The 25614-nt window shown below is 36.1% G+C and overlaps 1 protein-coding gene across 18 annotated transcripts in view; it reads right to left on the bottom strand.

The window, feature by feature from the left end:
- LOC149785740 (twitchin-like) overlaps positions 1-20138 on the bottom strand; it is a 469207-nt gene extending 449069 nt beyond the window's left edge. For all 18 annotated transcript variants that reach the window (XR_016425447.1, XM_089979624.1, XM_089979627.1 and 15 more), the window contains exon 1: positions 19981-20138. The gene's annotated coding sequence lies outside the window, so the exon portion shown is untranslated. The remainder of the gene's footprint in view (positions 1-19980) is intronic.
- Positions 20139-25614: the final 5476 nt, after the last annotated feature.

Genomic DNA, 25614 nt, shown 5'->3' on the forward strand with positions numbered 1-25614 from the left:
GCCTTCAGCCTTGACTGTTCCATCTCATATTACTGTTTCGTAACCATATATATTTTAGGCGCAAGCCAAATCCGCGCACGTTACGAAAGCTCAAGATCATTGTTAACAGAAATCGTGTTTCACCTACTGCGATGCACATGTTATGACATCCCAGGAATTAGTCGTTTCTCGTCATAACTGGCGTAATCTCGTCATTTCGTCAACAGTGGTGCGCAAATGCTCTATAAATAACCTGCCATTCACAATTCTCACTTGACTGAAAGGCAAGATAAATATCCTTGCATTGAACGATTTGGCACTTATTATGGAATAAATAAAATCCTTGATAGTATCAATTAGAAAGTTAAAATCAATAGCACCACCAAAGCTTCCTTTGATATATTACTGTATGTTTGATGCATGTAGTTGATGTATGTGTAGGTACCGTATTACTGACTTATAAGACGATTCAAATTACAAACAACAAAGATCCAGATCTGCCGTAGCATAATGCACCTGCAGATCAGGGTCTATGTTGTTTGTTGCGTTGATTACTCCTAATAAATTGTACATATTCAGATATGCCGGCGCATATCTGGGTCTGTGCAGTTTGCAGTTAGACTTGGTCTTATACGCGAGTACGTACGGTAGGTAGACGGAAAGGTATAGTGTTCAATGACACATCAGCATAATCCAGGCCATATGGTGCCAACGAAAACCTAAAATTAAAGATAACAGGAAAAAGTCCTTCCAAATATAGGACCAACATTTTTATATATAAATTGCATTCTTTTAGAAAATCAATGAATTACCTTGAAAATGGATCACGGCTTTATTTTGCTTCAGATTCCTATCAAGCATTTTTTTTCTTCTTTTTTTTTTCATCTTCTTTTCTTTGTAAATATTGATATTTTAAACCCTCCCCATATCATCTTCGCCGGTCAAGAGTTGTCGGTCCACTTTGACCTGACGTATGCGGCTAGCCTAAATTTAAGAGCATCTACTGCTTCGCTGTCTCATTGCATTTAGGCTGCAAGAAACTGATCCAATCAAATTGCTTATTACATTTGCACATATAGCTAGTTGCGAACGTGCATCAATAATGATGCATTTGGAATACATTGGCATGCGAGAACTGAGTCTTTCTGGCAGTAACTTTTTTCCAGTTCAGTTCATTCACATAAGTCAGGACTTGTGGACAGCGTGAAGGTGGTTGTATTGAATGCATAACAGACATCGCTGACCTTTTCCCTGGCTACTGAGTTTTGCTTGCTACGAACGGGCACTTACTCAAAATACAATCTCCACTAGCAATATATGCCAGAGGGTCGGTGTCAACAAAGTGGATCGACGACCCTTGGTCAGCGAAAATATCCCTATGTATGTATGTATGTATGTATGTATGTATGTATGTATGTATGTAGGTAGGTAGGTAGGTAGGTAGGTAGGTAGGTAGGTAGGTAGGTAAGTAGGTAGGTGTGTGTACAGGGTTGAACCGTACACCAACACATTCCTGGATATATTGTGCCAAGTAAGATTAGGAATCCCCAATAAGGCATACAAAAAAGATGAAGGCAATAAAGGGCACATTTCTAAAAATACAAAGACAACGAGAACATGAGAACAAAGTTGTCTCCATTACACTCCTCTCACAACATCCATATTCTACATCTTCGAGCCTGCAAGGAAATTAAAAAAATAATTTAAAAACTGAGACAGAAATAGGTTCATTTCATATTCTCATTCCATCTGCGAATGCAAGTGTTTATTTCTTCCAATCGCTTACAGACTGGTCAGAATGATCTCATCTGACGCTCCTCCGTGGTGAACAAAGAACGGCATTAAGCTCTATCGTTTCCAACATTTGAGATAACTGGGTAACCTTGTCCATATAATCACATACACGTTGTTGAATAGTCTTCTTTTGCAGATTTGTCCGATGACCTACATCAAATGGATTTAGAGCAGAGTTCATTAAAAAAAACAAAAAAACACTTGTACATTTTTCCTGCACATTTATAGAGAGATACTGACGAACTATGAAGTGCAGGAAATTTGTGAGAAAAGATGCCGCAATTTCGCATGTACGCTATTTAGATCAAACATGTGCTCCAGTTGCTGTGTGCACTGTAACGTTGGCTTTAATAATACAATAATATAAAAAAAATGTACAATAGAGTACATTAGCAAACGAAAATAAAAAGGTTTCAATAAATCGACGTTTTAGTTTGATTTCCTTCTTATATTATTTTTACTGCTCCGGTGGCCTTGGATGAGGGAGGTCGTGGGTTCGATCACCGGCCGAGTCACACCAAAGACTTATAAAATTATACTAACAGGTGCCTGGCTAGGCGCTCAGCATTAAGAGGTTAGTGTTAGGACTGGTCGGCCTGGTGTGAGGATAATGTGACTGTGTGGGACATGATGCTACATGTCTGCGGCATTATGCACCGGTGCTATACATCGCTATAAACAGCCACACTGCAGACATCGTAACGATACGACTGAAAAATTGTTAAAGCTACGTTAAAAATCCAAATCACACACACACACACACACACACACACACTACTTTGAATACTTCAGAACCAATGTGAAAACTTTAAAGAAATGAATAGGCATCATCTGCAAGTTCAGGAGATTGGATTTTAGATGCACAGATGCATTATGGAATGTCAAATAGCCTCTTTGGTGGAAACAAACATATATTCTTCTGCATTGTTCAATTGCTCGTCTTCACTCGCAAAATGGTATAGAGCAGCTGACATTTCGTAGGTTTGCCTCGAAACTACACCTGACGATAAATTCTGTTTGATAACTTGGCTACCAAAACCCATGCCTTGGTTACCAAGTAGTTACCAAAGGACATGCCTTGGCTACCAAGTAGTTACCGAGGAACATGCCTTGGCTACCAAATAGTTACCAAAGGACATGCATTGGCTACCGAAGATCAAAGTATTAGAAAACGAATCAGATAACAATGTTTTGTGTGAAACCATTTTGACTCTGTGCCAGACAAAGTACTAAGATCGCTAATGAAAGCTGACAGAACACACATGTATCTGGAGATTGGCGCTCCAGAACAATCTCTATCGACTGTGAAGGTTGTTCTACTCAAAGAACCAGCTGCATATCAACCAAGTTGACTTATTTAGTATTTTGCATATTTATAGAAGCCTTATATATATATATATATATATATATATATATATATATATATATATATATATATATATATATATATATATATATATATATATATATATATATATATATATATATATATATATATATATATATATATATATATTGCTTACAAGAGCTGATTATGAGTTTGGACGTAGGGTACATAAACATCCGCTACCGAGACCCTCACTGGAAATGAAGCCGATGAAAATGAGAATCCCATAACCAATTAAAATTTAAAAATGGAAACTTGAACATAAAGAAACAAAAGAAGTGTTGAGAAGTAGATTACCTTTACATTAGTAAGAAATAGACAACCCACATCATCATTCTTCTTCTTCTTCTTAATTATTATTATTATTATTATTATTATTATTATTATTATTATTATTATTATAGTTAATTGATCGTGGCTTATAACAAACACTTTCAGACCAAACCTTGAATGAGCGAAATTGTTTGAACTAATGTTCTTTGAAAATAAGCAGAAATAATCTTCAGTCTCCAAACTTGCATGCTTGATTTATAGTTGTCCAAAGACAGACACCGTTAAGCTTGGTATGCTCAATAAAAGAAGTGAAGTATATTGCAAGCCGCGTCATTGGTAGTTTAGGTTCAAGTTCAAAAAAATTTAAAATAAACTCGACAGAACATGGACGGCACATTAAACACAAAAACTAGACTAGATTCAAAAGACCTTTCCAATATGTCAATCAATCATTCTTAGCACATATTAAATATGTATGGTCAGTGGAAGGCAATCAGCTCAGACTTGGTGTGAGTAACTGCATCTTGCTACATAAATGTGTGACATGACATGTGAAAAGCTTCCACAACATATGCTATAAGATAAGAAATATATCGTGAATTTGAGCCAAAATGGCATTATTATTTCTATATTGCTTTGTCCTGTCACTGCTGCGTTGCATTTGATCTTTTTTCACATTACATATTTTGTGTCAGTGAAAAGTCCGACTGTTGTATTTTTGGTGCGTTAGAAGTTTTGTTCTAAAAAACGCAATATGAGCGTGGGTAGAGCCTACAGAAAATGTCGGAAAGGGACACATTTACAGGACCTGAAATGTGACATAATCCTGCACGATATGAACATGATAGAAACATTGAAAACTGGAAAGAGCTGTGAACAGCGTAACCACATACCTGGCGTCAGTATGGTTTCCTGTTTATATTACCCTTACGTCAAGTCTAATTTAAATGGTTACGTCATTTATTTGTGGAGAACGACTTCTTATAATACGATATGGCATAGAAGGCTCACACAACGAAACCTCGGGAGACTCAATCTGGTCGTAAAACCGGTCATATACCGCGTTCAGAAGGTATTACTATTTACAGAATAAGGAGTGGAACATTTGATTAACAAAATTAGGGATCAGATATTTAAGTCTTCTAGTGTAAGATTACGTCTAAAGTTGAAACATCGAAACATCAATGTAGAAATTAGCCGAAAAATCGGCTCGCAAAAGTGACAAAGGAGAACTTTAGATAGTTAATCACATGACCGAGAACCGTTTTCGGCGGATGTACAATGCACCATGCTATTAGTTAGTTGGCATTATAAACTAAGGGAGGCAACACATAAAATCCAATAGATGTCGTTAGGACAAAACACCAATATAGCTGTTCGATACACCAAGGTGTACATAGGATTATTGGAAACATGACTAGCGAAGATGGGGAGTGGCGATCATATACCAGGCTGTAGACATTTGCGTGAATCGACGCCATCACCATCTTCGGGAACTCAAGAGTCTTCGATCAACTTCGCTCCACGTTGAGCGAGACCAAACATTCTTTTAAACATTACTTTCATACAAATGAAAGACTTGTTGCCTATGGCGAACTAAAATAACCGACCAGTTATATACCGTCTGTACTCGTGTATAAGTCGAGTCAAACTGCAAATAACAAGATAGTGATCTTTCGTCACATAATGTTTACGCAGATCAAGGTCTATTTTGTTTGTTCACTGATCACTCCAAACAAACTGCACAAACCCAGATTTGCGACGGCAGATCTGGATCTTCACAGTTCGCAGTTGGATTCGCCTTATAAGCGAGTACACACGGTGTTTCGTTACACATGTTCAGTGTTCAAAATGACAACTTGCAAAGTGTCTTCATTCCGTCGATTCCGAGGAAAAACTGCCGGCATGAACGGTTTCAACTGCAGAAACTGACACGCGACACGTGTCTTCGTCTGTATAGACGACCAACTGTCTACCTGTGTAATTAGAACGAGCAAACTGATTGTGTTTATTCCCATCTGTCTACCTGTGTAACTAGAACGAGCAATCTGAATGTGTTTATTCCCATCTGTCTACCTGTATAAATAGAACGAGCAAACTGATTGTGTTTATTCCCAACTGTCTACCTGTGTAACTAGAACGAGCAATCTGACTGTCAGTTTCTTTTCAGCTACATCTTAGCAGATAGATTAACTGCTGATACTGCTTTGGCTAGCTGCATATACGAAGGGCATCTTCGCTAGCCAAGTTTCCGATATGTTAACCCTATCTACACATTAGCGGATCGTTCAGCTATTTTATTGCTTTATCCTAGCGACATCTATTGGATTTCATGAGTTGCCCCCCCCCCCACTTAGTATGTAATACCAAATAACTGGAAGATTTGTGGGATCGACTAACGCGAAAACCTAAGATGCGCTATCATACATTTTTGTTGATTTTGTTTTTTTACTGCAGAGCAAGACAAGTAGGCTATTTAGCTTCGAGGCTTTTGATTCAATAGTGGGCGTCAAACAGGCACCCTATCGGTCGCGAAGCTGGCACGCCAACCACTGAGCCATAGCGATTCCATACACTATCGTATAATTCGTAAGGAGATATTTAAGATTTGCAACGTTTATGACTATCGTTGGCACGACTGCCGCATTTCTTTTAAATGGCTGGCAAAAGGATATTACGGGCTTATGATCTCCCAGAACTCGCTGGTGGGTTCACTCGTAGTAAAGGAAAGTGTTAAGGGCATGATAGTGATATGCTGAACATAGACTTGGCAAAGGCAAAGCTCGATGCAAAAACGTTTCTGACATCGGTAAGATCGTTCTCCTTGCCCTCAAAGTCATTTGTAATTAAAATCTTAATAACTTTAAATGGAACCTATTCGTCAGTTTTACCTAACGGAAGCTAACGAGGCAATAATTGGCTGTACAGCTTGTATGTCATACACGTTCATCACTCATTGTAGTTGCTTAACGAATCTGAAAGAGCAAAGTTAATATATACAGAGCATTCTAAAAATAGGAATGGATATTCAAAAGTTTACACGCCACTTGAAACTAATGAACTTTTGCTCTATTTATTTGATCATGTTGTTACCAGGTATGCGTATGGCTTATTTCAGTCTTTTGGACTCTCGCTAGGTGTGATTCAAGAAAATACAAGTATTTTCTCTTTTTCATTTCTCGGGACTATGCTCACTGCATGTGTCATGTTAGGCTTATCTCATGAAAACGAACGAGACAAGACGTGATCTAAAATATTGTTTCGTAGTTTCACCATTCGACCTAAATACTGAAGAAATGTGATAAAATAAGTTAACATATACAGTAGAATATCATTTTCATAGGAAATATGTAAATTACAAGTAAGTGAACGTTTGCAAAATTTATGCCACCACAAAGCCTTCAAGAAATAATTTAGGAAGTCAATGCTCAGCATAAACCGGTTTATGGCACAGGATGAGTGCTTTCCACTGTTAATCGCACGCCATAGTTGATTAACATGGCGGCAAGTTATAGCAATGTTAATTCTGACAGGCAAGCTTGTTTACCGAACAAGGCCTATGGAGATGCGAAAGAAAGAGAGAAATTTGCCGATGAACACATTTCGTTGGAAGAAGAATGAATGATGTGATGTCAGGGACCTTATCAGGTGCAAGCCAATGGACGCTAGGGTAAAGCGTCGGTTTCTACTATAACTTTTTCTGATCGATGCAGTCTTTGTGCAGAATTCACAGTTCAATAATCTGATGTCATGTTTTTCGTCTAAAATTCAAGCATGCATATTAACAAGGAAGATGGTTGTTGTTATTGTTGTCTTTCTGTCCTTTTAGTCTTCATTTTCTCGTAGTACATCTGTTCTGAGTGTCTTATAATTTATATTGAAAATTAAATTTATGCAGAGCCCAGCTTAGTATGATTCATTTGCTGTTCTATAATGCAATGTTCCTTCAGCTACATTTTCCAGTAACTGGCGATTTTTAATCGTGTAAAATGAGAGTACAGATCACACGACATCTTCACCTTCGATTTTAGACCAAGCCGTGTCAAAGTCTTCTTTGAGAATATAATATTAAATCAATATATACTTCTTTGGCGCCACTTAATCTCCTGTGTTTGACGATGACCCCTTAAGGAAAATCGGTTGATTCTGAACTATTTAAAGAGGTTACAGATATCTTAGAAGTTCAGAATTCGCTTTTGGTTAGAGACCTTGATGGCGTTATGTTGCAATTCAGGCTTGGCTATGCAAGTCAGCTAGTGTGGATTGTACACAGTCCCGGTCTTAGGATGTGCGGGGCCCAAGGCAGCATGCCCCCCCCCCCCCGCCCCAAGGCAGCAAGAGATGAGCGGGGCCCCAAGCACAAAAAAAAAATTGCATTACGGAGTTGATATCCTGAAAGCGCGGGGCCCAAGGCGGTTGTCTCGTTCGCCTTGCCCTAGGGCCGGGCCTGATTGTACACTATCTCTACACCCATACAGCTTTATTTAACCTTTTCCTTGCCTATATTCAGGACACTAAGAAGATTACTAAAGTCATAAATACTGTAGATGTTGAACTATTTTAGAAACATGATTTAAATCTTGTGTTTAAAGCAAAATGGTACTCCGTGAACTATTGCACGATCTGATCGGGCGCACGTATACATCTATTCACCATAAAGCTGCAAAATTATTTAAATTATGGACATAATCTATTGGTCCTGAAATCCTATAGCTTTCCCTTTCTAAAAATTAAAGGAAGACAAAAATTGACAATACTACCTGTTTTTAGCCAGAAGTTTCATTGAGTGATTAATTTCTTAAGGTATTCGAATCCTCTGGCCCATATACAATAAAAGCTTAAACAAAATTGTATACATGAGAAGTTACGAATTTTAGTAAACGCTTATATTTACAGTCCATCTATTAGACATCAGCATCATATCTATAATAAATTAGTGTCTCATTATCTTCGAGGAAATTGTATTTCCTCCTAAATACTAATTAAGTAAATATTATATATTCCTAATAACATTAGTATTGTTACTTCTGATTAGTCTAAGGATATATGTGGCACAAAAAAGTTTCTGATTCACGTCGGAGTCTTAAATCATTGTAACATGGACAAGATAATAAGAAATTGAATTTCATCTACTCTAATACTCTTAATAATATTACACGTACAAAATTGCCATATTCTATCTTCCCTTCCAGTCCTCCCATTTTCAATCACCCGGCCATGACTAGACAATGTCACTATTCAATTTTACATTTTATACTCACTTCTAAGACGAGTCAAACTGCAAACATCAATGATCCTGATCTGTCGCAGCATAATGCGCCTGCCGATAAGGGTTGTTATGTATTCACCGTGTACCTGACCAGTAACATTTATTTTCTAAACATCAGAATAGACAGCTCATATTATTTCTAAGATAGTGGGTTAAGTATTCAGATTATTATTAATGAAAACATGTTTATTTCAGTCTGGGTTTAGGATATTGGTATTCCACATGGATAAACCTGTTGTACCTGATGTTTACCATGTTCTTTATTCTAATTTTAGCAACATATTTTTTCTTGTTGACAATTTGGAATGTTTTACACATGCACTTTTGACCCTCATCCTGGTTCTATTCTTGTATCTTAGCTTTTTATGCAACGTTATTCACTTCAGAAATGTTCATTCTTGCATTTAACATATGAGACAGAATCAGTCTTATTGTTGTGTTTAGTATTTCATTTGCGTGGAATCTTTTATTAAAATTATAAATAAATTATTTGTTGAAATTTACAGAACTTGTTGGTTTTTGCTCTTTTTTTAATTACTTTAAGACCATATAGTAGTAAAATAGGGTCTATGTTGTTTCTTTTACTGATTACTTCTAACAAACTGCACAGATCCAGATTTGCCGTCGCATAATGCATTTGCCGGCACATAATGCAGTTTGTTAGGATGAATCAGTAGAACAAACAAGATAGACCCTAATCTGCAGGCGCATTATGGTTGGCAGATCAAAATGTTTGTTGTTTGAAGTTTGACTCGACTTAAAAGCAAGTACAATTGTAGCATTAGGTTCGCATCTTTATGAAGCAATAATAAATATGGAATACTTCTTTGCAACATTCCAATCATAGTTTGGAGCGTAACTATATCAGCATTATTTAATTGCCTTTAGTGTGGGAAAATTAAACCGCTTTAATGCGTTTTTCACGCCGTAACTGTAACATATCAGATTTGACAAGGGATGTAAGAGTTTGTTATCTTTATTTACATGAGTTATCTTACCCTCTCTTCATTTTATTGTAACCTGGTAATTTTTAACATCAATCGAAATGCAATAATCACCCCCCCCCCCAAAACGTTTTCTTTCCTCTTTTTTATATTCAGATTAGTTAGATTTATTAGACTTGGTTACGATCTCATGTTTTTACTGAGGTACTTTGTGTTTATCATCATAACTGTAAGCAAAGGGTTGCAGTAATGTACAATCATTGAAATTTTAGCACGTCGTAAAACAACGTATAGGTAAGTAAAGAAATTAATTAGGAGCTATTTCCTGGATGGGATTAACTTCTACCTAACAATGGTAGATAGCTTAAGATGTGCCACGATATGTTGATGATAATATACAGTGCTGGTAGGGAAAAAAACTATGCTTATGTTATTATAAATCTTATGTATGCATTTCATTATATATAGCTTTATCAAAGTATAGATGATATCGATGGTTTTGCATGTGTATTTGTTCAAAGAGTTAAAAGATTATGTACTTGGCGTTTGTATCCTCCTCTTCCATCAAATTTTAAACTTGATGTATAATAAACAGTAAGCTTCATTCCACGGCAACGTTGATGTGGAACGACCTAGATCGACAACCTCTGGCTAGAATGAGAAGGCAGAAGATACATGCATGTTAAAGTGACCTACGCGTACTTTTCATGTTCCATCGCAGGGGTCTCTAACTCAAATCACCACGAGGGCCATATGAGGACTAGTACATTGGCTCCAGGGCCGCATGGAAAAATGAAGTAAAACGATGTAACAATCAAATTTTTATCAAAACTGTCTGGCTGTGATGAAAAAAAAAATGCTTTAATAATGTATTTTCCAAATGCAGGTTGTCGATGCGGGCCGCAAGAAATGTCTCCACGGGCCGCGTGTTTGAGACCCTTGCACTGTTGAATAGTATCACTTACATGGAGCTTTGTTTCCTCGATATTGTTCATGTATGGTCGTGAAATTTTATTTTTACATTCAGCGTTTTCACATTTGTTAGCACCCATAAAAAAGGTCGCAATGAGCTACGTTTCTTACAAGTTTTTGGATAATATACAGGCGTCACATGAAAGACAAATCATTCTACAAAATGTCCTCTTGTTTCATTCTTAGTATATAAAATCAAAGATGTTTCCTGTTATAAACTTGAAAGAAGAGAATAATCTTTAATTTGGATTTGATTTCATGAATGGGAAACACGGTAACAATTCCATTTCATGCAATATTTCGTTCGCGTCCTCTTTTTGGTATTTGCGTAAAGAACCAGTGTTGTTCTTGCGTGTTCTGTATTTTACGATTTTACATTTAGTATGGTTCTAATCTTATCCACTATGCCATGAAAGTGTGATGTAGCGCAACGATGACGAAGATAACGAAGATAACTGACAGAAGCCTCATTCGCAAATGTTCGTTTTTCTTTCCATTGTAATAGGCTGAAATGTTCGACGCCCAAATAAAGACATGGCTTCGATTGGTCGACTGGTTGTCTGATCTTCTGGTCATCGTGTCTACAGAAAAGGTGCCTTACATTGTTACATATGGCTTTAGCAAGGCATCTTATCTTAGTCTGCTACAACTCGAAGCCAGACATGGTTCTGTGCAATCTAATGAATGCAGTTATCACGTTTTGAGTGACTGCTGTTAGAAACAAAATAGAACAATATGATAGATATCTTTATCTGCCAATTTTGCAGCCTTTTCTGATCTCGAAGAGGAAGGTGAAGAATCGTTTGACGACAACGGATCTTCTTTTATTCAATAAATGCTTGCTTACTGCTATAAATAATGTTTGATGTATCCATCATTTGCCAAATACTGCGATAAAATAACGCCCCATGCCTGTCAAACCGTATTGCAATTAAGGGAATATCTGCACGCTCTGAGAAACATGAGGCTCAGACGAAGGTTCTATCCGAATGATAGACGTGCGCTACCATATATTGAATTAAGTGAGCCTATTGGGATATTCTGTGATATACTGACTTGCTGTACATTTTCTTTTAATTTGTAAAGATAATTTATAAAGAAGAGTACGTTTAATCACCCATAAAAATGGTAAAATAATACGGTCGAAAGCTAACAGCTTCACATATCTTTTGTCTACTGACCAGGGATTTTATGTTCTTTTACTGGCAGCTCACATGGCCTTCTGTCAGACTCGGAAATACTGTTGACCATGTTATCTTCTCATTTATTTACGATGCAATGAGCATAAAGGATACTGACTGTATTTGCAGAGAGAGAGAGAGAGAGAGAGAGAGAGAGAGAGAGAGAGAGAGAGAGAGATCCTCCTTGAATTCCTAACGTATCTATGGATAAGAAACTATGGTTAAATAATCTGCATCAAATATTAGGAATTATTTTTCAAACTTTGTGCCCAGAAAGTTGAAGGTCTTGAGCCTCTTCAGAGAATTTGCACACTTATCCACATCGAAGATTTATGATCCACAAAATTTCATCAAAGCAGAAAGTAATTTTATAAAGATAATTATTATATATTTAAAAAAAAAACAAATAAAAATAGAAATAATGCCTTCGTGGTGTTAATGAAAAGAGTGTACAGTGGCGACACATTTTCTGGAAAGTAGGCTTTTTCGAAACCGGTTGGAAGAGGATTTGGCGAGGCGCACTGATGAACGTAATGATTTACTGAAAGACTTGACCTTTTCCCTTCCCATAAAGAAAATTAATGGGCATACCTACCTGTAGACCAGAGAAAGAATGCAAGCATTACCAAGCGTGCCTACTGGAGTAATGGGAAAAAGAGATTATGTTGGGAAGTTTTTCGGGAAGCCAATGATGGGGTAACGAGTGCTCTGTTAACCACTTAGTCTTAATTTAAATTATTCATAAATGACAAAATAATTATAATTATTAGAAATTTTTTCAGATGTTATGATATCCATCGAAAAACTCACTAATGCTTGCTGTGAAACTGAGACGCATACATGATACATGGTACTATACCTTTCTTTTACGAGGTATTACCCCCATCTCTTTTTGTTTCTGTGCATTTGTCTGTCTGTCCAACCGACAAAAAGTATTTATATCAGACAGTCTGGTCACCACCCAGCGTGTATATATTTTGTTTACTCTAATAAAAGGACTTCGGTCAACGAATAATGTCATATATGCTTAGTTAAATAAAGTGACAGTTTAACTTTAACGTTAGAAGCAGAAATTTTTCACCTCCATTTTCTAAAACCAGGGCAAATACTAATACACATATCATCTGCTGTGTAAGAAAATGAAATATATCTAGTTCATCGTCTTAGTAATGTAAAAGTGTCTTTTATTGAAAAGAAGGTCTTTTATTGAAAAGAAGATTTCTGCAGAACGAAATTAACTAAATATTTATTTTCCTTCTAATCGTGCAAGAGCTTGCAAGATGGAGCAAATGGGTGTCAAAAATGTACGTCTTTCATCAGGAAAAATATCCACTTCGTTTTTCAATGTGTAACAGTTGCTTCAGCAACCTATCCATGTGTGGGATCTACACACGAACTCAATAATCGGGAACCGATACATTTGCCCAATATGAAATACATGCCTTTTATTTTGGGAGAAGGTCGTGAACAACAGGCTTCGAAGCAATATTTTCACAGCAGCATAGCGAAAGGATACTCCGAATGCTCCTTGACAATCCACCCCACCCCCACTTGGAAATAGGTCGCAAAGACGCTTATCAGTGAAATAAAGCAAACCGCAGATGTCATGATTTATGTCAGCACGTGACGTCAATAAGTGACTTATGAAATGATACTATCAGCAAAGCGGCTGGTATATTTTTTTTTTATCAGACATTCAATCAACTTCTGTTTCTGTCTAAAGTTTCTGACGATAAAAAGATTTTCAGGAATTTTACAAAACATGGGCCAGAATGCATTGGTGTGATGACTTGTCGCCTTATCACGTTTTCACAAGATTTGCTGTCCAAGTAAGAATATCAGTATTCAAGTTTATATATTTCAAACTTTTCCACCACATTTATAACATTTTCTGGTACCGAAAATTTAAGTTATTTATTTTAATTCCAACTCTTTAAACAAGACTTCAGCATACATCTATTACTGGCATATGTTGAAACTACGGAGTTGTTTTAAAACCCAAACGAGAAAAAGCAAACGAAAACAAATGTCTGGCCGTAAACGAATGGCAGGTCATCCTAAAATGATGACAAGATAACTGGAAGCAATCAGCATCCTTAACGACAAGTATGATGCCTTTACTTGCTATAACGCGCTCCTGTATATTTGAAAACTGCATTAAGATATATGTAATATTATATATAGTGACAAATTTATGTGTTGAGTGATCGCTTGTTAAATGCTGGAGTATTTAACTTTATTTTTTTTTTAAATTTGCATAAAAATGAGAACAAGCAATCCAAATGTACTTACATGTTTGGGGGTTTGTGCGCCTCTTTTAATTGAATATATTTTCCCCAAGTAGGCGTCATTATACAGAAACGTATGGGGAAAATACAATGTCATAACGTGACACCTGAATGAGTATGTGCAAATTTTTCATATTTATGCAAGTTGAATAACATAGACTCCTCTTACTAAATGCTTATAAAGAATATGTTTTGTGACTTAATGTTTTCCGTATGACACCGCTACTCAAATCACGTTGATTTTGCGGCACCAAAATGTCTGCACTGCTGCATTACGGCAGGTCGTAAATCCATTCAATTATTTCGTGTCGTATGTATTATTTTCCTTCAATTCTCTTCTTGTAATTATTAAAATTGCATAATATTTTTTCTTTTTCATTATGTAATACGTGCAAGAGGTCACAACCATGTTCTTTTTACATTCAGTCTCTTCCAGAGCCCATTACGCAACGATACACCTGGATAAAAAGTGACGAAATGTGATGATCACGCCATTTCGAGTTGCGTAGTAAGCGTTAGTAACAAAAATGTTCCCGCAAATGTACCATATCGACCTGTTGTTTGTGCAAGAATTTCGACCAAACATACAGAGAACTATATTATACAGAGACTTGGCAAATCGAGGCGGGGGGAGGGGGGAGGGGGCGGACGGCAAATATACGTCAAGGTGCATCTAATTTGTGCAAAACTCCAATATATGTCTTCCATTTCCATTCCTGAATTCTGCACGGACTTCAACAATGAACATTCTGAGTGGATATTGTAGATAGGCTTCGCATGAATGATAATTGTGAAAAACAATTACCACGACCATTATTTAAGCTCGAACGTGGGTTCTAGAGGAACGCAACTGTTAAGGAAGTTTTTTTATAGGCTTCGCATGAATGATAATTGTGAAAAACAATTACCACGACCATTATTTAAGCTCGAACGTGGGTTCTAGAGGAACGCAACTGTTAAGGAAGTTTTTTTCTAATTGGAGGAGGTAGTCATCAAATGAATACTTGGACTGGTCATATTTGCTTCCAATGTTTTGACGGTTTTTATGAACCTTGGTACACACTCTTGATAAATTCTGCATGGGTTTTCGATGTATGTTAGCTCTATAAAAAAAAAAAAAAATTCTTGATCGCGATTAGATAAGAATTTAGGTCAAAGGAAATGCCCAATTTCTTATCTAGAACGAAAAATGTTGTACACCGCGATCACGAATTAACTAGCCATTAAAAGTCGTGGCATAGAAACACGTGTGTGGCGGGCACCATGAACAAAGCATTACGTCTAATCGGCTAGCGCTGACAAACGTCTTTAATTTGGTGAGTCTTGTGATTAAAAAAAAATGAGGCGAGTGACTTGTATTAGTTAACTTTTCACAAAAGGTTGTACTCAAAGCTGCTTAATTCTAGGAAAATGCTGACGTTATCGGGGTTTATATATACTGAAGAACTAATCCCTTTTCCTCGTCCGTAATTTTTAGTCTGGACAGGTATTAGCGTCAAATAAAAAGCTGCAGTTCGAACGTGTTTTCTTCATATTTGCGTCATCTCAAATTGAAAGAAAAAAGAGGGATGGGGCAGAAATATTTTACATTGTAAAAGTTAGTTATATTTGTATGAGCCACTACAGACTCCTTGATTTAAAAACAGCGAAACAAAACAAGGACATATCTTTTGTGACCGCTCCGGTAGCCTAATGGTTAAAGCGTCCACCTTGGATGCAGGAAGTCCTGGGTTCGATCTCTGATCGAGTCTTACCAAAGACTTACAAATATGGTACTAACAGCTGCCTCGCTAGGCGCTCAGCATTAAGAGGTTAGTGTTAGGACTGGTCGGCCTGGTGTCAGGATAATGTGACTGGGTGGGACATCATGCTACATGTCTGCGGCATGATGCCCCAGTGCTAGACATCACTATAAACTGCCACAATGCAGACATCGTAGCGATATGACTGAAAAATTGTTAAAGCTACGTTAAAAATCCAAATCACAACACCTTTTGTGTCCTTCCTTGCCATAATCGAACCTTTTCATTGGTTGGAATGGCAACGAAAAGGTGAATGTCAGATTATCTACCACTGAATCAGATTGGGTCGGCTGCTATAATTTGCCCTGAACCATTTAATTTTCGGGCGGTGGAGTGGCTAACACTTTTTCAAACATACCCGGCCCACAAATAGCTTCAATAAAGATACACTTCTTCTGATTTGCATACAAAATAACGAATTGTATGCACCATATCAACTTAACATAATGGAGAACAAAAAAATCCTGATTCAAAAGAAAATCTTACACACCCCCATACGATTAAATGGCCAGTTCCTTACTCCACTTGCAGACATAACCTTCATGTATTGCTGAGTGTGTCGTGAAAATCCAACAACCAAACCAAGCCTTTCCATGCCGAGATAATTTTAAGTCAATTATGGAAGCCATGTAAATGGATCTGTTGATGAATTATCAGATATAGAGAACTTTGGAGATAAGGAGTGAAACAAAATGAACACCTGTGGATAATGTAATCCTTACTTGTACAATTAATTAGACAGCCTGATTGTGTTTCGATTGAAAGAAATATATTTACTGATAAATTTCAGTGGCGTTTTTCATTGTTTTAATCACAGTGTCTAGCCACCGGAAGCTGGCTACCTGCAATGATAGTCGCCAACTAGGGTAAATTATTTTGTTTTCGCCGTTCAACTGACGGCACTATAAGCCGATCCTTTCATTCACTATGTTTTTACCCACAGACTACTGAGTGACTGCTTCAGACTATGTAGTTATTGCTTCAGACTACCGAGGTAAATTCATTAGACTACTGAGTGACTGCTTCAGACTATGTAGTTATTGCTTCAGACTACTGAGATAAATTCATCAGACTACTGAGTGACTGTTTCAGACTGTAATTGCTTCAGACTACTGATGTGAATTCATCAGACTACTGAGTGATTGCATCAGACTATTAGTTATTGCTTCAGACTACTGAGATAAATTCATCAGACTACTGAGTGACTGTTTCAGACTGTAGTTATTGCTTCAGACTACTGATGTGAATTCATCAGACTACTGAGTGATTGCTTCAGACTATTAGTTATTGCTTCAGACTACTGAGGTGATTGCATCAGACTACTGAGTGATTGCGATTGCTTCAGACTAAGTGAGCTTTTCAGACAAATGAGTGATTGTTTCAGACTACTGGACGATTTCTTCAGACTATTTTAGTGATAGCAGCAGACTATTGAGTCTTTTATGATCATCGATATAAAATCAGTTTAGCGCATCTGTGATGTATTCTTTGGTCAAGAAGTACATTCATGAGTGCGTTGACAGAATGTACTGACTTTGTCGAACTTTGGAAATACATCAATTTCTCCTCACAGTTAACAAGGCACCCAGTCCCAGGTTTATAACAAAAGTCGCTCGAAGCAACTGACGCTTTACTGGCGGAAAAGAATTTCCAGGAATCCACGATAAATCTGTTTTCTTCTTCTTCTTCTTCTTCTTCTTTTTGACTGCTGAGTATTGAAACCATCATAGATTTATTTAGAAATTCCAACTTACCATGTTTTGTGACATAAAATAGTTTCTTGTGTCTTTGATGCAACATGTTTACATGATACCTCTAAGTACAGTGCACAATTCTGTGTCACGGATAAAGTATCACCAAACTTGTCCCAGAGAGTTTCAAGGTATACCAACATTCTAAGAGTGGTTAAGTACTTGCCTTCTTTCACCTCAAACTCCCAGAAACAAGAAAGAAAAAGAGACAGAAACAAAACATAATCATATATATATATATATATATATATATATATATATATATATATATATATATATATATATATATATATATATATATATATATATATATATATATTTATATATAAACTATATTGAACTGGCATCATTGTATGATATTCTTCAGATGTATCGACAGACTTGGTTTGATAAAAACTCATTAATACCCAATTTCGTTTTATGCTTACAAGCCGGTACAGCTAAAATACTAGTCCAAACAAACTGACCCTCAAATCAACATCAGAGTGCTACTGTAACTTTGTTTTTGGAAATGCAACTAACTTCAAAGTATGGTTGGAATGCATGTGTACATGTCTGAGCCGCTGTGTTCATAACAGCAATGAAGTACAAAAATTAAAACGATGACCTTTGACCACAAGGCCAATTAGGTGGTCAGATCTGCACCATTTTCATTGAGAGCAAATTACATAATGCACGTCGTGTTTTGGTGAACAACCCATATCAGTTATATTATTCATTTAAGAGGAGTGAAATCAGGAGTTTAAAATGACCACATTAATTTCTGTGCTGGATGCCAAAAGACAGTCATTCTCCTTCGTAACAGCTACAGTCTGCTAAATATGTTTTTGACGAAAATCAACACCGATAGGAAATTTAGCCATATACAAATTTTCAAGATGCATTAAGGCAGCCACTTTTTTAACTGAATCAGCATAATTTTTATATAGGAACAACTACGTTTTGCATATTTTAAAACAAGGACATGCCTATACGACTAACCGTTCAAGAGAAGTGGCTTTTAACAAGTTTGTTCACAGTGGACGCTGCAATGGCCAGTTTGGGAGTTTTTTTTATTTCGGCCCAATTACATACAGTAAAAACGTGTTTTAGTTTTGGTGTCACCTAGACATTATTTTCATACAAGACCAACATATCATATGACGTCTTTCAGGAAAAAAAGCAATGTCGCTACGACCAAACAATATGATAAAGTAAAACATAAACTTGGAATAATCAACATCAAGCAATCACAATATATGATATGGCATCCAAAGTTTAGTGACTTTAATTTCATTCTGCGATTCACGTTCGTCACACAGCATATAAAATAGACACAGCCATTAAACGTTTCATGAAACTCTCCATTTGGTAAAACAGAAGAATATCTAATATTTTAAACCACATCATTGCCTGCCAGACATAACGAGAACAGGTTAAGCAGTCTGTCGACCGGCATCCTTACTATATGATTATATTATTAAAAAGAAAAGCGACGGTCTATGTTATTGCAATTTTAAGGGGTCTTATATATATCTGGAGTGCCGCGGGGGGTGGGGATGATAAAAAGCAGAGCCGTAAACTCTTCAAGATTGAAACACTTTTAACAAGAGGGCAGAATGCTTTAGGTTTGATAAACTGGGACTTAACAGTTTCAAGTAAAAGGCCATTTAGTACAGTATTTACGTACTTTCCCTTAACATCTATGTATAACAGTAAAATAATTATGTAATTTTGTAAAAGAAAGTCACAAAATGGAAAATTAAGGATACAAAATAAATACATTATGATTTGAAAATCTAGAAAAACAATATACGTAAAACTGCTGCAAAGGCAACATGCATTAATCATTTTATTTTGTTTCCGTTTAGGAATAAAACAAGGCAAAATAGTCACCCGTCTCGACCAAATACCGCTTCTTCCTCTACAAAATCTTGCACCGTTTCAGTTTAACTACCCAACACCCACACAAACTAACATAACGTGGTTTAGATGAAACTTGTACAACGTTAATAAGTGTAAATCGGGAAACAGAAGACAGTAAGTAGTGGAATAAATGTAACGCAACCGATAATCCAAAATTTAGGTATCGTTCATTAAAATTTAACTATTTTTTTCTTGTCAGTCTTAAAAATTAGAAGACTGAAAATGATTCACTTACATGCACCAACATAACAGTATAGTCACATTAAAAGGAACATCAAAATATATTTGCCATGTCCTATAGTCAGGCCCTCAATCATGTATAATTTGATAGCCAATCAATTATCAAGTACATAAAGTTAATTTTGGCCTTTGAATACACGCAATCATAAAAATGGTCATTATGATGATTTTTAACGGATCTCCAAACTTACTTACCTGTCTTTCCGGAACTATATTGCCATAGAGTGAAACCCAGTTGCAAACAAAACGATCCAAAACACGAGACCGGTAGAGTGTGTGCGAGCCTGGCTTAGATCCGACTGGCAGCCATAAGGCAGAAGAGTGGAGCTATTACAGGAACGCAAAAAATCCCAGTTTCACAGGAAACCCTATCTTCCTCTACCGCTTGCCATATTTGTAACTCATGCATCAGGACGAGGCTGACGGTCATGAGCCAAGACCGCGCACGAGCCGACACCATATACAGAATTTGCACCGCCCACTGCGCGCGCGCAGCTTCACACAGGTCGATGGTGATGGCCCACACATTATCTTATCCATAAGGTGCATACGGTGGTTGTTGGATTATTGTTTGTTGTTGATGTTAGATAGATGACAAGCCCGTACAGATTTTACAGAGACTGATAAGAGCAGACTAACTTTGTCTTGGAGGGGGCTTAACATTCAGTTCATGTATATAAGACAAAAATAAACCACTTACACGCATCGCTATGAGAGGGCTTGATTGCCGTACCGGTCTAAACAGAATATACGTTGGTACGAGAATACTGCAAGTGAGCCCCCCCCCCCCCCTTTTTTTTTCTGAAGAAATTATTGGTGTAATTTACATGTTGAATTAGTCTTCCGGCAAACTGCGTGATTTCGCTTGCGAACTGTTTTTACTTGTTTTCTATAAACTTTATGTACAATGTTTAGGCAGCTCAGACAAGATAGAAAGGGACAAGGAAATGCGGAGATTATGTTTTGTGAAATAGTTTCGTACAACCACATTGCCATTTTGATTAATTCTACGTGAATGGCATCATATTTATCATATTACAAGAATGATGTGCTGCACTACGAAAGTGACAATGCAACAGATATGCGTCACACAAGACATTTAACAGTCATACGAGATATCATAAACGCGAAGTAATTGAAACAGGGTTCTTTATTGGACCACTCTTTGATAAGATTGCCTTTTAAAACGGCTTTGTTTCATTTGTTTTAATAAATAAAAAGTATTAAAAAATATTACTGAACTTCATAATATTGAAGACCGCAGATTAGAATATTATTTGTCACTGTGCTTTGCAACAATGAAAACAGCAGATTAGAGTATTATTGTCACTATGTTTTGTTTTGTAGCAATAAAAACAGCAGATTAAAATAGTATTGTTTCTGTGTTTTGTAATATTGACAACATCAGGTTAGAATATTACTGTCACCGTGCCTTGTAACAATGAAAACAGCAGATTATAATAGTATTGTCACTGTGTTTTGTAACACTGAAAACAGCAGATTAGACTATTATTGTCACCGTGCCTTGTAACAATGAAAACAGCAGATTATAATAGTATTGTCACTGTGTTTTGCAACAATGAAAACAGCAGATTAGACTATTATTGTCACCGTGCCTTGTAACAATGAAAACAGCAGATTATAATAGTATTGTCACTGTGCTTTGAAACAATGAAAACAGCAGATTAGACTATTATTGTCACTGTGCTTTGTAACACTGAAACCAGCGTATTAGAATGTTACTGTCACCGTGTTTTGTAACATTCAAAACAGCAGATTAGACTATTATTGTCACTGTGTTTTGTAACAATGAAAACAGCAGACTAGACTATTATTGTCACTGTGCTTTGTAACACTGAAAACAGCATATTAGAATATTACTGTCACCGTGTTTTGTAACATTCAAAACAGCGTATTAGAATATTACTGTCACCGTGTTTTGTAACATTCAAAACAGCAGATTAGAATATTATTGTCACTCTGCTTTGTAACATTCAAAACAGCAGATTAGAACTACTGATTACAGTATCAGTGTAAATACACCTAATCATGACTAAAATGGCCGATTGCAATGGCTTGCGATATGTGACAATAAGTTGGTGTGAAGAAGAGAAAAACATCATAATAATAACTTGCAACATTTTCTCTCATGTTTCACAAATATATTTTTAAGCTGTATTTTATAGTTCTCTATACAAATCATCAAATAAAACTGGAATTCCTTAGCGGAAAAAAATTTCAAACCGTATGCTAGAAGGTCTTCGCAAGGAGTTCGAAAGGTCGAATGACACTGAAAATCGACCCCATGCAAAACTGGTAAAATAAAAGAGGTATTGCCGAACAATAGACATGATGACATTCTATAAAATGATCGGCGTGTACAGCACTCTGATATATACTGTAATCTAATACAGGTAAATGACAGTGGCGTACAAATGCTGGAGAAGAGAACAAAAATTAAGGTACGGAGCGAAGAACATGCTGTAAAATCTGAGCGCTCTTAAGTTAATCCCTGGCTAATATCAACACCGTCTTGGATTCAGTTTACGAATGTATTTCTCTGTCGTATCCTGCCATTTTTATGTGGTTTCATCGTTTTAATGATGTTCACGGACCCATGGAAGATGAACACGTTCTGGAAGACTTTTCGGCGATTGTGAGTGGGAAATGGCTGTTGTAAAGGCGGCAATTCACGACGATGCTAGATAAGCAATGGACTATATTTCTATTACTACGTGCATTAATTCGTCAGCTGTTATTAATATACTAAAAATTCATTTGAAACTCAGAATGGTTTGAACAAAATATGTTAAAACAGAACTCGAATAAGTTCTTTTTGTTTATTACAAAGCCCATCTTTTCCGATTTCTACAGATTTTGAGCGTTATTGTATGAATGTAAGTCAAACGAATTGGAATTAATAAAAAGTTAGATTCACTGCGCCATATCAAACGGGTTCAAAACAAAATTCGAATGCGCGGTTTTGTATTTATAACATACTGCCTTTGTTTAGAAACCTAAATAAATATCGTTGACACAATTTATGAATTTCATTTTCTAAAGTCTGTGAAATGTGCACCAAATCCAGAAATATCCCGTAAGTTCCTTTTTCTTGTCTGAATTTAATCAAAAGCGTAAAGACATACACGAGATCATTAATATCTTTAGAAGGTTTACAATTTATACAGATGTTCAAAGTTGAACAATACGCTACGTTAACAATCTGGCGGATGTAATGGTTTCCTAGATCTTAGGATGATCCAAAATAATATGTAGTAAGTTGCACATATAAAATGTAAGTATATACATATTGGTCACCTAACATTAAATATATATAATCAACGCGAAAACTTTTTCAAATTAAACTTACGTTACTGTGTAAAGAAACCAATACCTCAATGCTTGGATTGAGTTTAGCAAACTTGGACTGATCAGCCGTACATTGCTTTTCCAACTGAACATGTTCATTTTTTTTAAAGAAAAATTAAATGGTTAGATCAGGTTTGTCAGTCTCTGTAAACAATGGTATTCTGTGTAAACGTAGAGATGACTTGAAGCATTAGTGAATAGTAGTAGTAGTAGTTGTAGTAGAAGCAGCAGTAGTAGTAGCAGTAGTAGTATTAGTCTCTAATAGTAGTAGCAGTTATTGTAATAATATCCGTAGTAGACGTATTGCCATATCTAAGTAATCGACAACTTGATAACGTGTATGGAAATCTTCCAATCCAACTGAACTCTTTCTATGTTAAGAACATGCTTATAAAAAATGGCAACAATATTTCACACAAATAAGAGGACTGTTTTTAGAGATAATGTCCTTTAAACTTTAAAAAATAATAACTTGCACTGTCAATATTCTTCATAAAAGCCTGTGTGGCTATGATTTTCCTCACTGAATTTACTCTGTGTAAAAAAAGTTTACTAAATATGTTTGAATGGTAGACCATTCTTAATGAGATCCTCATGAATATTAATGTCTCGCGAAAACGAGGCTAAGTTAGGCTAATCGAGAACAAATATGGCGTCCAACTGTACATCGAGTAACGATCTGAGCTGTTTGCCAGATATTTCTTTTGCATTCGTTGAGAATTTCATCACGGGTGTCACCAAAAAATAAAGTAATCCATGAGTTAATTGCAATAATTAGTTGTCCAAAAAAATCAAACAATTCTTTCAACACAGGACATTGAAATTATATCACTGTAGTAAAAAAAATGCCAGAATATGTACGAAAAAAGAGAGGAAAAAATCATGTATATATATATATATATATATATATATATATATATATATATATATATATATATATATATATATATATATATATAATTGCTCTCCTGGGGGGGATTCTCATATTTAACTACAATGAATGAATTTCAACGGCCCGTGATTTAAGTGTGCATTTTTCCTTACGTTTACACATATCAATAGGTTTTATCAACAGTTTCATTAATTTCTATCCAGTCGCTCTCTCGTAATTTTATTCACTTGTCCTCTCATCGTTTTCATTTTACTGGTGCTGTCTCTCTTCTCTATCGTGGTTATTTTCATTCTGCTGTTTCTATTTATTTTTTCAACGAGATAATAAAGTTCACTTTTCTGCAATTACTACTCGTACATCAATTCATAATCGATGATATGAATGCGCTGCGTGGAGGTACGCAGATATTTCAATGACCCCGTTTTGTGGGATGGGGCTAGGGGTAACATTTTCTGAAACCTAACATTATAAAATCACATATATACACGCATTTGCTTCATCGACAGAACCTATTTTGCGTTTTGATTTCTCTTTATTACATCATTCAATTGCAAGAAAATACAATAGCAGGAAATTTATATGCATATTCGAAGCACCATTACCAATTTGGACTTGAGAAATTACTTCATTTTTAATATTTGTATTATAAATGTAACACTCACTCTTCATATATGAGTAGCTAAGAGCTGTCTTTTTATTGAAAATATTTTTATCAGTTTCCATCATAAAAAATTGACCAAAATAATAATTGAGAACAAAGGTGAGCGATTCAGATTTATTTTTTAATTATTTCCTTTAGCTGTATATGGGTTTTTTTTAAAGAGGTTATAACACTGACAATAAACCCCAGTCTTCAATTTAGGTCTCAGCGTATATAAATTATTCTCTTAATTTGTATGTAGTATTTTAATGTAAGCCAAAAGACTAGTCGTGTCTAGTGTTGAAATCGTTATAACATTCTATCATCATAACCCATTTTAACCGAGAATAGCACGGGTAGGTATGTGACCCAATCTGATTACAAAAATATCTTAACTGTCCTGGGTGATTTTAATCAGACTGGTTTGTAGCCTTGTTCGTCCTTGCACCTTTAATGTCTGATGGTAAGTACCGTCTCTACTCGTTTACAAGTCGAGTCCAACTGCAAACTGCAGAGACCCAGATCTTCCGTCGCATAATGCATTGGCATATCTGGGCCTATGCAGTTTGCTAGGATTGTTCGTTACTTATGATTAGTTACTAAAGCAGGCAACATATACCCTGATCTGCAGGCGCACTGTGCAACAGCAGATAAAGGTCAACGACGTTGTTTGCAATTGGATCCAATTTATAAGCAAGAGTAACATTGCTAAGGCGTTACCTAAAATTAGGCATCTAACAATCAATTTCACGAGCAAACGATATTCGATGTTTTCAAAAAAGAAGAGTTGCGCGAAGATCAAGGTCGAATCAATGAAATAACACCATGATACAACACTTCAGTGGAGATAACGAGATTCGAACCGCCACTCGTTCGCACGATATAATATTTTAAAAATGTTCACTCAAACGGTTTATTCCAAAAAAAG

This window comes from Sinohyriopsis cumingii, chromosome 13 (assembly GCF_028554795.1).
Source record: "Sinohyriopsis cumingii isolate HCF-2022 chromosome 13, ASM2855479v2, whole genome shotgun sequence".
In the NCBI taxonomy this organism is placed as follows: Eukaryota; Metazoa; Mollusca; class Bivalvia; order Unionida; family Unionidae; genus Sinohyriopsis; species Sinohyriopsis cumingii.